Source organism: Lepisosteus oculatus, chromosome 12 (genome assembly GCF_040954835.1).
Source record: "Lepisosteus oculatus isolate fLepOcu1 chromosome 12, fLepOcu1.hap2, whole genome shotgun sequence".
In the NCBI taxonomy this organism is placed as follows: domain Eukaryota; kingdom Metazoa; phylum Chordata; class Actinopteri; order Semionotiformes; family Lepisosteidae; genus Lepisosteus; species Lepisosteus oculatus.
In genome coordinates this window covers 30917460-30933597 of record NC_090707.1, presented here as the reverse complement: position 1 = coordinate 30933597, position 16138 = coordinate 30917460, and positions in this window count along the sequence as shown.

Below are 16138 nucleotides of genomic sequence, written 5' to 3'. Positions count from 1 at the left end.
ACTGGTATAGCTGAGAAGTATTGCACATAATCTAAGAAAAAAATGCAAAAATAAATATGCAGATAATCAAAATGCCCTGTTATCTATCCATGTTCTAACCACTTCAATTCAGGGTCAAAGCGGAGCTGGAGCCTATCCTGACAGGCAATGGGTTCATGGCAGGATATACACTGGTCGGCACTCCAGGTCATTGCAGGGCAGACACTCAGACATACACCTAGGGCCAGTCTGGAGCCCCTGGAGAAAACCCACAGGAAGAACATAAAAAATCCATGCAGACAGCACCCAGCATCCATGTAGCAATGCTAACCAGTGCATCACCGCATGGGTCTATAGTATCTTTTGATCTGAATACAAGAATTCTACATATTTGAATTAAGTATTCAATAAGTATTGGTTGTAATGTACCAAACTTTGTCTTTTAATTCTTCAAGGATACATATGTGTTCTTTCCACTGGGTTAAAAACAAAAAACATAGCATTTGACTCCAGCTGATTGTGTGCATGCTGTGATTAAAGTAAGGCCAGGAAAAAGTGTATGAATGGAAATGGAAATTAAATGAGCCGTTACCCTTGCATCGCTGTTATCACTAAGAACATGAATAATAAATGTTTTGCTCTAAAGTTAGTGCAGGGTGGAGAAGTCATAAGGTTCCTCCAGAGAGTAGTTTTTCCACCTTAATATGTTCTCTGATGTCAGCAACAATTTATCACATTAAGTGGAATAATGGTTGTACAACCTACTGATTTTAGGACTAGCAGCTGAAACCAATTTGAATAAAGAAGAGCAACTCAGACCAACTCGAGGATGTGCTAAATTACTTCTTTCAATAACTCTCAGTTTTGACTGCTTACTAAAATGTTCACTATACATTATTTTGGAGAATGGCATTTTTTTAAAATAAGGAACATTTTAACAAACTAAAGCACAGATATTCAATTTCACTGAAATAACCCAGCCCAAAGTACAAGCTTGATTTTAAAATAATAGCATTTGAATCTTCTGCATTCCAATTTAGTAGCAGTAGCATTGTTTATTATTATGTAGATTGGTACCTGTATTTTCATTCCTGTTTCAAAGGAATTGAAGTAGTTATAATGTATGCTTTACATTTTGTTTTACAAATACCAGGTGCATATCAGTTATCTGAACAGTCTAATACTTCCCACATGACCCCTAAAATATTAATAAAAATAAGTGTGTTTAATAATTTTTAGGATTGAATGAGCTAATGGAAATCATGAAACAACTGTAAGGCATTGTTTTATCGATTGTAATATGTTTCATAGCAGGAGATGTCAGGCTGAGCCCAAATTTGGATCTCTCTGTATTTGCTATGTCTCAGCAGTTCTACTGTAAATCAGGTCACACAACTAGCAAGACAAAGGAAAGCATTTGAAACTTAAAGCTACCAAATATTAGAAGTCCTCTTGATTCTAAACACAACATACATAATTATGGACAGTTGCAAGCTTTCTGTTTATGTCCTATGTGGTACAACATCTGAATTTATTTTTTGACTATTAAAATATAAATATTTATTTCATTTGTAGGTACTGTAATCTGTTTGTGATGGGCAGTCAGCTTTAATGACCACCTGCAGAGAACCAGCTTTCAGTCCTTACTATCATGATACTCGATAGCTGGGTTTCTTATTTAACATATTGTTTCTCTTAGAAGGTGTGTGAGGTAGATGTTGAAAGGTTGGATAAAAAGCACCTGGGAGCTCTGTGGGAGAACTCTAGAGTACGGAGAGTAGCTGAAGAAGCCAAAGGTCCAAAGCACTGAACAAGAGAGCCAAAAACGGCTCTAAAGTGAGATTTGACAATGAGCCAAAGGGCTGCTGACAAAGCATAAGAAGCTGCTATGTGCTTAAAGGTTAGAGTTTCTATTTTCTGTTCTTTGTTCTGGCAACAAACTTAACGCAGTGTACTAACTGGAGTTCACCACATGGTTAGCACGCAGTTCCATGTTAAAGTGATGTGCTACCTAAAGACCAATTGAAATTAATCCTTAGCTCCATACTAAACTCTTCTCACTTGCAACAAACCCAAAGTAACAGCTGCCTGCCTCTTGAGGTCACTGAAGTAGGGGACTAACTTATACCATTTCTTAACAAGCAACCTAGGAGTTACTAGGTGAAACACTGGATCAAATGAGAATGTTCCAAATTATAGTGGAAGTAAATATTGTCACTATGTCATGAATTTATGCATCCATCCCTTGGGAAAGTTTTGTAATATTTAACTAAAATTGCTTTCAAAGCTTGATGCACAATTGATCTTGTCTGCTGACTTCATGATTTCACTTTACAAATTTAATCTCTTTTTATTCATTATATTTATATCGTAACCATATAGTTCACACAATATTGATGCATAAAAATGGATGAAAATGGGCAGTTATCAATACAAAATTGACATATCAGAAGGTACTAATTATTTTAAAATGATATTTTACTGAAAACACCACAGATTAAAAAATAAGACAAAAGCAGATATTTACTTTATGTGATATTGTCAAGTATAGCCTCCCTTAAGTAATGTCTGTTAGTTTAAGAAAGCATTCAAGGGTGGAAATCTCCTGAACGCATACCATGATCAGGATGTTGCTGTGAGTGACAAGTTACAACCTGCTGTGCCTTGCTTCCTCAAGCACTGCATCAATGTTACTTTGATTTAGTTTAGTATAGTTTGGGCAGTGGTGTATAAATGAAAAATCTTCTTAAATCTCTAATAGTGTTCTATATACAGTTATGCAATACCTTTATCTTTTTAATTAAGCTTCGTATTATGGTGCAACCTTATATTCAGGGATCAGATCAAGCAAAATCATAAAGAATGAGCTACCAGCTGACATATCTAAGTCCTTCCCAGACTCACTATAAGAACATTAACATCAATCTTCTTCTGTGAAGGCAACCAATATAATGCTTGTGACACTCATGTTTAAGGCTCAGTGTACAGTATGTCAATGTTGGAACTGTGAAAATTTCTGTCCACTGTAATTTTCTCAGGATGTTTTCCAGGAAGAAAGCATAAAGAGGAGTAAGGTCAACCAAGAACGTATTAAATAATGGGATCCTATCTTCAAAGGCTTTCCTAGTAAGAAATATTCTTAACATTTTATAGAGTGATAAAAAGATGACTTAGTGTGTGTTCTCAAAAGAATACTGAAGGTCAGTAGTTGATGAAATAACTGACTAAAATAAAAGATGTAAGATTTGCCCCACCTGGTGTTAGTGCCGATAACACCCGTTTATCACATTCGCCTTCCCATTTCAGAAAGATTATTTTATGGTATTTATTTTATCGTAAATGACCCTAAGATGAGTCTGATCTACCAGTAGTAATTTATGTATTTGTGCCTACATGAGTAGAAGCCTTACCAAACCCCATCCAATAAACGTGGAAAAGTGGAGAATTCACTCACAAGCCACGGTAAAATAACATTTTCCCATTTTTTTTTAAATGACCTCCTTGCTACTAGAGCTAGGATCTATTTAGAGTTTAAAATGAGCAAATAAATAACAGGCCAATAAAGGAATGTTTTACATTTGCAGTAGAATATGGCATTCATGAAATATGGAATTGGTTTCCCTTGGGATATTACTGAAGATACATTGCAAAGATGTATTTGTCAGTGCTGAATTTCAGAAGTGGATTCCTTGATGAAAGCAAGACCTCATTTACTTTCTGATTGAAACTGCCCCTGGTTTATGTGTTGAAGCTTTATCATTTTGATTACAGTGCTTTCACTGTTGGTATTTTTAGAAATATCATAAATACTTCTGACTTCATCAGACCACTATTTCTAAACAAATGGAACTGTATGTATTATAAGGCATGCAAAATACACTTTACTTATCTTTTAATTCTGTTCCATCTTTATATTGCTTTTGAATTTTTATCATCACGATTCACACAACTTCATGATTCCACTTTACAAAATTAATCTTGATCTTTAGTAGAACACATTATTGCATAAAATAGTATTATAATCACAGTTTACTTTGCCACAAATATAAATTCTTTAATTGTTCTTATCATTCTCATTCTGAGGTATTCTTAAGCATACAGATTTTAAGTGAAACAGAAAGTTTCAAGATGTGAAAATATGTGCGCAGCAGAAGTGAATAGTGGAGAATTATATCTTATACAACAGCTAACAAAAAAAAAAAATATTTTTTAAATACTATAAGCTGTAAAAAAAGACACAACTAGAATATGTAAAAAAAAAATATTCAGTCTAACACTACAACACTGTGATTTTGTGATCTTAATTTAAGGGAAGTAACCAATGTCAATGTATTATTGATTTCTTATTATATTATTTTTTTATTATATTAAATAAATAACATTTACATGAAACATTCACACTGAAATCTGAATATTGACAAACTGAATCAGACCCACCACATATTGTACCTATTTTCAGTTATTTACAGGATCTCTCAAGTAACTCAGCAAATAAAGGTGGTCAAAGCACATGCTCAAATGCACGTGTCACACAATTAGATGACTGGGAATCTCCAAACAAAGATTCCCTAAGGATTCCAAAATTGGATGAGTGTTACTGTGGTTGGAGGGCATTAGTTAGGGTTCTGTTTTCACATTAGTAGTGCTTAAGACCAGTTGAATTACTGTAGGTGTTAGAGACATACTGTTGTTCCAATCAGCATAAATTATTTTCAAAGGCACTGTGATACCAGCAATATGTTGATGATATGATGGCTCTTAAAGATAAACATGTTGGAAGAGCCAGTCTACAGGTATTGATTAAGCATGTCTTTATCCTCCTAATGTTGTGAAAGGATTATAACTCTGTTTAGGGAGACGGAAGTGTGGGAGCAGGAGTGCCATTTGTCTTGTATGGTTTTGGGTAGTCAGTGCAGGTTAGCTAGGGTGTTGAAGACGCCGAAGACCGTGTGTTTGGGTTTTCTTTTGTAGACAGATTAGCTTTCCCTCACTGTCCTAGCCAGCTCCATTTTGTTTGCTATTGTCTTTCCTTTGGCACCACTCTAGTTCCTTACCCTTGTTATCACGCTTCCTAGTCCCTCACCAAAACCCACCTGCTTCCAAAAGAACTATCCTAAATGTTACACCCCTTTACCCCTAGACACTTGGGGTCGTAACAGCTATCATAGATATGTCCAGCCTACATTTACAGTATGTTCATTTTTTGTGAACATACATGATGTATAACTTTAGCCTTCTCTGAATGAACATCCTAGAGCTTTGATTTTAAAATAATACTATGTATTAAGATTACATTTAAATATAATTAATAGATGTTCAATATAAATATATCAATTACTACAGTACATACAGATTGGCTTGTAAATTACTTTGAAAATAATTTTTAATACCACAATATCTGCAAAAAGACATCTGGGATTACTTTAACGCTTTAGCACCTCTAAATAAAAACCAGAACAAAACTGTTTTATAAGTAGGTTTCCAACAATGATTTTCAAACTTTAAAACTTTCAAATTAAAAGAAAACCTACTCCTTCTTGTACTGGCGAGGCTTATTAAAGTACAGGAATTAAGTCTGCTGCTCCCTTGCCAGTCCCTCTCTCCCTCATCTCAAGTGGTGCTTTATACAGAGAGGCCATTCCATTTGGTTCACAATTAATGTGGTTTTCTAGCTGATAGAGTGTCCTGATAAGGAACAACTCCCAAGGCTGAGACACATCAACCACCCTAACAAATGGTCATCTCTGGTGCCTTAAAGTCTGGGATTCCAAGGGAAAGTCTTATACAAAGTTGTTTACAACTCTAAGGTCAGAATGCATTGTTACTCATCATCAGCCAATCAGGAACTGGTAGGGCAGGCTAAACCCATGTGGGTCTCGAATGCTCATGAAACTTTCAAGCAATGAACGACCGGTAGGTCCTCCAGGTAAAACAGGCAGCACAGAGCCCCTCACGGTGCCTCCTGGACATTTCTCAGACACTGAGCGCCTCCTGGATATTCTCAGGCTCAGAGCTCCTCCTGGACATTCTCAGACTCAGAGCTCCTCCTGAACATCTTCAGACTCAGCTCGGACCACCACATAACGGCCAGTGTGTCCGAGTGCCTGAACTTTCCTTTGTTCTAAGAGTCGAGAACGGAGGTCGCCAGCACATAACCAAAGGATCCACCCGAGGTTAGCCAGCAGCAAGCCTTGTGAACCCAATCTGAATCTAAGGATTCAGGACTAGCACTTCATCAGGAATGCCTAAGTAGTGTGACCTGCTGGGACCGGCAGACACTTTTCTCCTGTGCACAAACTCTTCTAGTAAGCCAGAACTAACTAGCCGGTCCTCAGAGAGCATCAGCAGCGCATCGCAGCAGAAATCTCTCCCACCAAGTCGCACAAGCCCCTCCACAAGCCTGCAGCTGTTTCTTTGTGCCCGCAGGGGATCTGAATCCACACAGATTGGATGAGTATTCAACATTCTGCATTACCGCTCGAGAATTCAATCGTTACCTCAACCAGAGTTTCTATCAATTTAATTCCTATGAGTGATGTACTTGCTTTTGAGTATATAGTGTAGAAGTTGTAATCCAAGCTCATTTACGAAACGGTCTAAATGAATGATATACTGAACGTATGTCCCTCTTGGTATTTGTAACTCTTCGTGATTGAATATATACCTTTTGTATTCTGCTAAACCTCACGATAAGATCTGTTATGTTTATATGCACATTTTATTTATTAATAAATGTATTTTCGTGTATTAGTATCCGTGTGTGTGCGTTGTTTGAGTTATCCCGCAAGGTTGATTCTAATAGCCATCAGAAGAATCATTTTGTGACTTACTGCTACAATTAAAGATTGTCTCAGTAAATGCACAAACCCTACATTACTGGTGCCTCGTGAGAGGATGCCTACATTCTACAGGAATTATATTTTTTTACTTTAATAACTTACCAATTTGTACCCAAAAATGTTTTCCACTGTAATACCACATTTAAACAAAAAGTTTTAGATCTAATTCTGCAAATGGTTTGTCTTTATTGATAAACTGTGATAAAGTTGTATCAACTTACTTATCCAAGCTCTATGAAGAGATATCTGGTGGTGCTTTGCTATTCCCTTATATATCCTGATTATGGTCCTCCATTGAACACAAACTTCATTAGCACTGGATATCATATTTGCCTTTTATTAACTGTGGCTCCAGGGAAATTTAGCTTTCCACTTTTCAAGTTCAAGTTCAAGTTTATTTGTCATTCCAGCCATATACAAGTATACAGAAGAGCGAGATATCACTCTCCAGGTCTATAGTGTGAATACAGACAAGACAATGCAATAGACAGTGCTGACATAGACATTTTCTGACAGGGTACAGGGTACATAAAGTGCAATGTGCATAGAATTGTGCAAAGAATACATCAGACAGAATACCTGACATTAGGCAAAAAAACATATAAAGAACATAAAAAATACATTTAAATAGTGGAAAGCAATAGAGAATAAAGAAATCACTGGGTATATTTTATTTTAAAATGATCAAGTTCATGCATAGATTCACCCAAACTTCCATTATATAAATTTACATAAAACATATACAATGCTAATCATTAATATTAAGCGCATGATCACAAATACAAACCAAAGACATAAAATAACCATTTTGACTGCTGGACAGTGTTAGGCCAACGGATAATGTCAGAATTCCTTTGCTGGAGTTTGACATCTCATATGTGCCCTTAATGAGCAGCAAACTCCCAGTATGCAAATGTACTTCCAGAACATACATAGGAAACTAAAAAATATTTTAGGTCTTTGATGCCTTTGGTTTCCCAGGTTTGTTTCCCAGGTGTGAATTCCCCTTTAAAATCTAACATTTCAATTTAGCAATGTCTGACCATCATAAGGGCTTAACAGTGCCTGCTTTGACCTAATTCTAACAATGTTGTTCAGGCTTGGTAATTGGTCCATAAAAGTTAGAGAGCAACCACAAAGATAGAGGTGCCATTTTTCACTGGCCTTTGCACATGCTAACATGCCAGAGTGACTCTTGTTTTCCCATTGGGTGTATGTTTGCTTCACTTGTGTGAGTGAGCAAGACATAACAGCAACTTGCTTCTCAGTGTTGTCATGGAAACGCAATAGAAAACCTGGTTGAGATGCTTATCATGCTGTGCCTGTGCTTAAATTCTGTACAGCAATCTCACACAGGTAAATTGATGCAGCTGGTATGCCTGAGAACACAAGATTCATATTTTTTTTAAACAGCTAGATGACGAGGTTAAATGGTATGCATTTATATGTGAAAATACTACTGTGTATGACAAATGGTCTCTGCTGATTGGAGCTGGAGAAAATGGAATAGACTCCTGTCATAGGTCTAATTTGCTAAACACTGCTGGAAAAAGTATGCAATAGGCTCTGTAGTAGTGAACAGAATAATTGTGAGTAGTAATGCTTTTTAACAATATCTCTAAACCAGTTATAGCCATAGACCATTAGACTTCTTTGAAGCAGTGAATAAGCTTGATATGCTTGGGGATGCATATCAAGCCTCAATATGTCTTTTCCAAATAACTATAGTAGTTAACTTGAAACATGAGAATATAGTTTGGACTTCTGATTGAATTAAGATGGTTGTCAAGGTACAGAATGTCTCAAGGTAAAATCAAATAGTTTTGCATTCTCTGTTGTAATGAATGCCAACCACCAAGCCAGCATATCATCCACTTTAGGAGTGTGCATTTCAGTGATCTGTCACTGTTGGCTTGTGAAACCCCTCCAGGCTCCTAAGATTTACCAGTGGTCCCCTTTCGGCAAAGCCTGCTCAATCTAAAAAAATAGTCTTTGACAGGTTTTAGTTTCCAAAACATTCGAAGTTTCCATTTCTCTTCTTCCTTACAAAATATGTATTTTGAAAGAAATCTTTCCTTGGAACACCTGGCACACTCAACACTCCTCGGACCCAGTCTCCAACTAAAAACACTGTTAATTTACTACACTATAAAGACTACAGAATTCAAACTAATCTAGGAATACAGTACACAATAGAGGAACAAATACTAAACATTGAGAATCCATCTTTCTTTACTAAATCCACCCATAACATAGTCCTTGCAAGTCTTCATTGTCTTTTCAAGCCTGAAACTAGTTAGGACTGCAGGCTGGCTGCAGAGCTCTAAACTCTCTACAATTCCAGATACAACTAGCACACCCCCCTTCCCTGAACTGCAGGAGCTTAAACACAGTTTCCTCCCCTCTGTACTGTACCTGACTAATGTCGTAGTGACTGCTACTGCTCCTGAGGAATGCCCCAATTTAACATAGGGCCGATCAGCTGATCCCTCTACTGCCTGTGGAATGGAGTCCAATCAGTCAATCAAGGCAGGTTTACCGCAGAGAAGGAGGAGGCTTAAACTAAGCCTGAGCTTGCTCCATCACATCTGTGCTACCTTGTGCCACATTAGTATTCAGCGATTCTGCTGCCTTCAACTACTTGTATCAGAACCTGTAATAAAAAATATAAGTGCAATCTTCAATGTTCGTGCTGTGGCAATGTTACATAATAAATGGGATTGTAGCTCTGTTTTCAGTCACACGAAAGGCCTATTATATTAATAACAATTATAATAATCCCTTACACTTATGTTGGATTTTATGGACACTCCACTGAAAGCTATTTACAGGTAATGGGGACTCTCCTCCACCACCACCAATGTGCAAAACCCACCTGAATGATGTGACAGCAGCCATAGTGCACTAGTACACTCCCCACACATTAGCTATAAGTGGGGAGGAGAGTGATAAAGCCATTTCACATATGGGGATTATTAGGAGGCCATGAGTGGTGAAGACCAATGGGAAATGGAACACCAGAATAACACCCCTAATCTTTTCAATAAAGGCCCTGGGATTTTTAATGACCACAGAGAGTCAGGATCTTAGTTTTATGTCTCATCTGAAGGACTGCGTCTTTTTACAATATAGTGTCCCTGTCACTATACTGGGACATTAGGACCCACACAGACTGCAGGGGGAGCTCCCCCTACTAGCCCCACTAACACCACTTTCAGCAGCAGCCTTAGTTTTTCCCAGGATGTCTCCCACCCAGGTTCTGGCCAGTAGCCTTACATTAGAGCAGTTGTTCCCATACACAGTAATAGGGGATTACAGCATCTGTTTTTTTCCAGCTATAAATCTCTGGTACGAATTACTGATCTAATTGATCTGCTTACTTGTTTAGGCTTCTGGTTAACTTGTTTCAGTACTCAGTCTCCAATAAAAATATCCTACTCCATATATTTCCCACAATTTCAAAATAGAGAACTTAAGCAGTCACTCCTAAACTTGCATACACTTATGTTAGAAATGTGCCCCTAAGAGAAAAGTGAAATAAAATATTCTGTGAATAATAACTCTGCTGGAACAAAAATGAGATAACAGTTGTCTCCTAGGATCATGGTTAAGAACCTCTATGCTAGAGCTCTGTATTCACCTTTCTGATATTTTGACATACATAATAAGAAAAGATTCATGTGAAAATACTAATTGCACTATGATGGGGATTATTCTGGTAGAAGTATAAAGATTCAGTTCAGAAAATGGTGCTATAGTGTGCACCTACTGAAGGTTCAAGAAGTGAAGGAACAGGCTATTTTTGCTTGTAATGTTGAGCTCATGTCTTCCATAATCCCATTTGTTTTCTTGTAAAGAGCTTTGAGATGTTTTACTTTAAAGGTGCTTAAAATAAAATAATGTTTAAAGGATATTGCTGCTCCTGTGTGAGCAGCATGAGCGAGAGAATGGTTCTATGCATCCCTGGTCAAACAGGACCATCTGGGGTAGAATATGGCTTCATTAGATCTTACAACTGCTGGTGACTGGTGCTGTTTGAGAAATGAAGAAAATAACACCTGGTACTGAACAACATTTCCCACAGAAAAGGGACACTTGGGCAGACCACTATGCTAGTAAGGAAGGATAAGGAGGAAGCTTAGAGGTAGCCTTTCATTATGACAGTGGGCCATGAAGGGCTAACAATCCCTAAAAAAATCTAGACATTTGTAAGTGGAGGTGTAAATGACTAAGGGTTAATTATATGTATAGAAATGTCTTATACTCACACCACCTGGACAGTGTTTTAGGGGACTAGACAGAGCAACATAGGTGGCATTATGCATTGCAAGACCACTGGGCAAAATATGGAATTTGCATAGTTCTATCTGTTCAAGGTTAAAAAATCAGTTTTCTTCTCTGGACTAATTCTATAGCAGCAATATCTTTTTAAATATGATAAATGAAAATGTTGCACAATTTAAATGTCTAATGAACTACTTATGCATTACATAATAATGACAGTAGATAGAAATTTAGCTACATTTGTTTTTAATTCTTTGCTTTTAAATCCTAATTTCTAAGCATATCTATCAAAGTTCTTTTATCAGCCATCATACACAAACTTTTAATCTTTTATGCAATCTCACTTTGACACACCTTGTTACAGCTCTAACTCCAATGCCATAATAACATTGAAGAAGATGTGAATATATTAAATGTTCACAGGTTGTTCTGAATCCTAGGAAGGTATCTAGTTTCTAGATACCTAGAAAGTAATTAACTCATCTTTACTCATGTCTCCACTGATCCATACAAATAAGCGACACAGTATTATGATTGTTTTATATTGTGTGCAGTTCTATTGTAATTGTATGGAATATTAATCAGCTCATATGGTGTAATACGCTTATGATGAGGAGGCAGTAGAGCAGTAAAAACTGTTGGCAAAAATAATGCAAGTGACAGGATTCATAAGGAACTTTGACCTTTAATCACTGACTCTCTTCCCCAAACAATGAGATTAAATAAGGTTATGTTGTCCCATAAAATCATTCCCCAGTCTGCTTGGATGCATTCCAGGGTTTATTGCCTTCAACCATTATTTGAGCCTTGCTAATGAATAAAACTAAGTAGTATTAGCCTTCTGATGATTAATGGATGATATTTCAAGAACTAAATGACATAAAAGGCAATTATGTAAAATGATGATGCATAACCCTGGTCTCAAATCAAACAAGATTACACAGTCATTGTAATTACAAAATGGTCCTTCACATTTCATAAATAACAGGTTATAGATAGCTTCTTTATGAAAATTCTGAATATTATTATAAACTCCAAATTGTCCTGTGCCTTCCATTAAAGTAAGTGCCATTCCAATACATGTCATCTTGTAATCACAGGAAATGAAAAACAAACCAGAGAAACAGCTACCACAAAGATTATGAGACAGCACCCTGCATTTTCTTGCTAGAATTCAAGTCTTGTGATAACTTCTCCCATTCTGTGGAAAAGGATGGCTGTTTATGTTTTTGTTCTGTGCACACACCTAATAAAAGTTTGAAACTTTTTAGGTGCGTTGTAAATATACTGTACACCTGAATTTAAAAATTAAATATATTTCTAATTAGATTTTGCCTAAATTAAGACTTCTATCAGAGATGGGATATTTGAAAGTAGTAGAGCTTTTGAAAATATATCTAATAACATTTGTAATATGTATTAATACATTCAGCTACTGTTGCATTCTATTGTTATTTTTGTAATTGTATACCTATTTACTGTTCCAGTAAAACTGGAATACAATAATCCTCTAGAAGTATACTGTATATCAATTTGCTGAAGTGAAAAGAAAAATGTGTATAGCAGTAATACTAGCTTGTGCCTCTGGAAAATAATATGGACTTCTTTTTCATTCTATTATGATCTCTTAAAGCTTCAATGAAGCTCATACTGATTATATTGTCTACATTATCATTGTTTTAAAGGACTTTATCTCTTAAATATTTTGAGGCATCTGTAAAACCTACTGAAATACATCAGGAGCAGCACATTTTCCATCTATTACTCTGACTGAAAAAGATTCATAGACTACATGTGCATTCTTAAAGATATGTGGCTTTTAGATCAACTGAATCTTTCTAAGTTAAGAAATTGAGCTTCACAAATAGGAGCTTAAGATCAGCTGGAGAATTACTGGCGCTCTCACAACTTCTGTTTAATAAATCAGGCATCTGGACAGCTATACCTGTCACTTTTATATGGTAAGTCAAGGGCCTTCCAGCCACCTCAAGTTATTTCAATTTCATAAGATGAACCTCCACTTTGATGAGTACTTCATAGTTTATCCAGTAGTATGCAGACTCACCATTTCAGAGAGTGATAGGAGAAACACAGACCTACAATCAATGAATCGTTCTGTCTCAGGTCTTAAAGATTAAAGGATATGTCTTTTTTCTGCTACAGGTGTGCCATACTAAGACACTATTGTCTTTGTGTTGTTAAGATACTGTCAGAAAATTTATGAAGGCAATTACTCCAGATCTAGTAGAAAGTCTTTGAATTCCAAATTTATCATTGGAGACAAAGCTTTTCTCTTTCTTATGAACATATATTATAGTCACTTGAAAAATGTAAATGTATTTTAAATCATTCTGTGATTTTACATTCATATTTCCAGGTAATAATACTGTTAAATGCATAGTTCATTTGTATTTTCATTATTGTACAAAATTCCCATTCTGTGCTGAAAAGCAAAGGACTGTGTTATCAAGCCATTACAATGTGACTCTACTTTTCTAACTGAAAAAAAACATTCAATTCAAGCATTCATTCAAATAATTCAATCAAACATTCAAAAAATAATCTATCTTCACAATACAAATTATTTTTGTCATTTGATTGGCTAGATAAAATTTAACTGCATCAGTATACTGCAAGTTTGTTTTGAATATTTTTTTTAAATGAATAAACATGTGAACAGTTTAATCCATCCATTTATCAGTGTATTATAATTTAGAGTTTTTTTATGATATTATAGGCAGACAAATTTCCCTGATACAAAAACACATTTCTACTTCAGTTTATTCTTCACAGCTTGATTTCTGTTAACTTGCCTTATGTCAATAATCCATCACATCGTTTTAAATTCATCAATAAAAGCATATGTTTAACAGTATATGTTAAAATGTTTTCATATCCTTTTTAAAATGATTCAGAATGTGACTGTTATATAACAAAATAACAATGACCATGAAAAATCAGTACACAACAGTGCTCTACATGAATATATAGAATGTTGTTTATGTTAATAATAATAACATATTTACTGTAAACATAAAACATACTGACAAAAGATAACATCCACTTCTCGAAAATTGCTTAATCCTGGTAAGGTTTGTGGAATCTCAGGGCACTCTCAGGAGTTTTTAGAGGGGTTTCTGATGTTGGGTTAATTAAATCTGGTGTTCCTCAGGGCTTGATAATCTCATCTCAGTGGTTTGAACAAACACCAGCTTTGGTTTGGAAACAACAGTATTCATATTCAAACATTATGATCTCCATCATTGATATATTATGTTATATTGTATAGCTACCATTAACAGGTATATGATATTTATTTTATACAGATTGAATATAGATTAAATAAGATAGATAAATGAAGAAAATATTGGTCGATAAACCTTGTACAGTATCATCACATTTAAAAATACTTGGTTGGAGTGTTAAAAAACAATATACAAATGCAAAGATCATAAAATAGAAATGTTTTCCAAGTTTCATTACAAAAACTATTTAAAAACTGCATTTAAATGTAAAAAAAAAGTTTCTTTACCTTGCCTTGGGTCCACCTAGGAGCACGGACCTTGGCTGTGTGGTCTAGATCAGTAGTTCTCTAACTTTTTGGACCAAGTGCCACCCCTGATCAAACCAAAGCATCCAAGTATCACCTACAAGTCATCTTCTCATAGGAACCCCAGAAAATCTCAATGACCAACATGAGTGCACGTGCGTGCACACATTTACATACACATATAATAAATATTATAATAATAAACTTTATTTGATATAGCACCTTAAAAGGTGGCTTCTCAAAGCGCTTTACAGAATGACAAAAGGAACAACAACAACAATTAAAAGTAAACAATAAAAAAGCACCATTTCAGTGAGAGGGGTGAGCATGTTTAGTTGAGCAAAGCAGATGTGAATTCATTGGTTGAGCCTTGATACGATTCACAACACAGTCTAACAGATTTTAAATCGTCATGCATTTTCTTGATAGCCAAGACCCCGCGGTCGATGCTGCAGTTCATATCTGGAGCAACCTCTCTAATTCGTGCAACTACACAGCTGTGTCGGCTTGTCATTGCTCTAGCACCATTACAAACTCAGACGCATTTTATCCAATCGATGACATTCTCTTCGATAAATTCATTCAGAAGCTGAAATATGTGCTCTCCTGTAGTTCCTGTTGGTAGCAGCTTACAGAACAGAAAGTCCTCATGAGACATGCCCTTAAACGTAAATGAACGTAAACATGCAAATTGGCCAAATCAACGACATTTATAGACTCATCTAATTGCAGTGAAAAGCATCTGCTCATCTTAAAGCGCTCTAACAGCGTACTTTTGACATAATCCGCCATATCAATAATCCTATGAGTGACTCTGTCTTTCGGAGGGGGCAGCAGGTCAAGCTGTTTAGCAGCTTTTTCTCCACACATAATACGTGTCAGCAATCCGCAAGCTTACATTTTTCCCTGTTTCCATTTCAGGAGTTTGTCTCAGAAGTTAAAAAAAGTTTTTATTTCATGCGCATGGGAGTGAAACACAGAGACGCTAGGTGTATTTTTTCTCAAATTAACCTAGAACAGTTAACTTAAATATTTTTCTGTTATCTATCATGCTTTTCTGTGCTCACAAGATTGCCAGCATTCATAGTACGCATTTCTATGCTTTCCTGTGCTTACAACATTGGCATTGTTCCAAAATCACGCACATTCTCCTACCTCCCTAATTGCTGGAGATAACTTTTTTTTAAATACAACTGTCCGCTTTCCATCATAGCACGCATTCCTATACAATGGTGTAGAATTACATTGTAGCTTTTGTGTCCACTCAAGTATTAGCATGCACTGTATTGTAGTATGTAGGCTGCTTATTCGACACAAACTAATTTTATTAAAATAGAAAATATGAAAACCCGTCCCAATTTTTCAGCACACACAATGGTCATATGGCGTACCGCCTGGCAGCGCTCCGCGTAACACAGTTTGAGAACCACTGGTCTAGAGGTTTCAGGCTGCTGAGTATAGACTAGAGGTCAGGACCCTGCTTCAT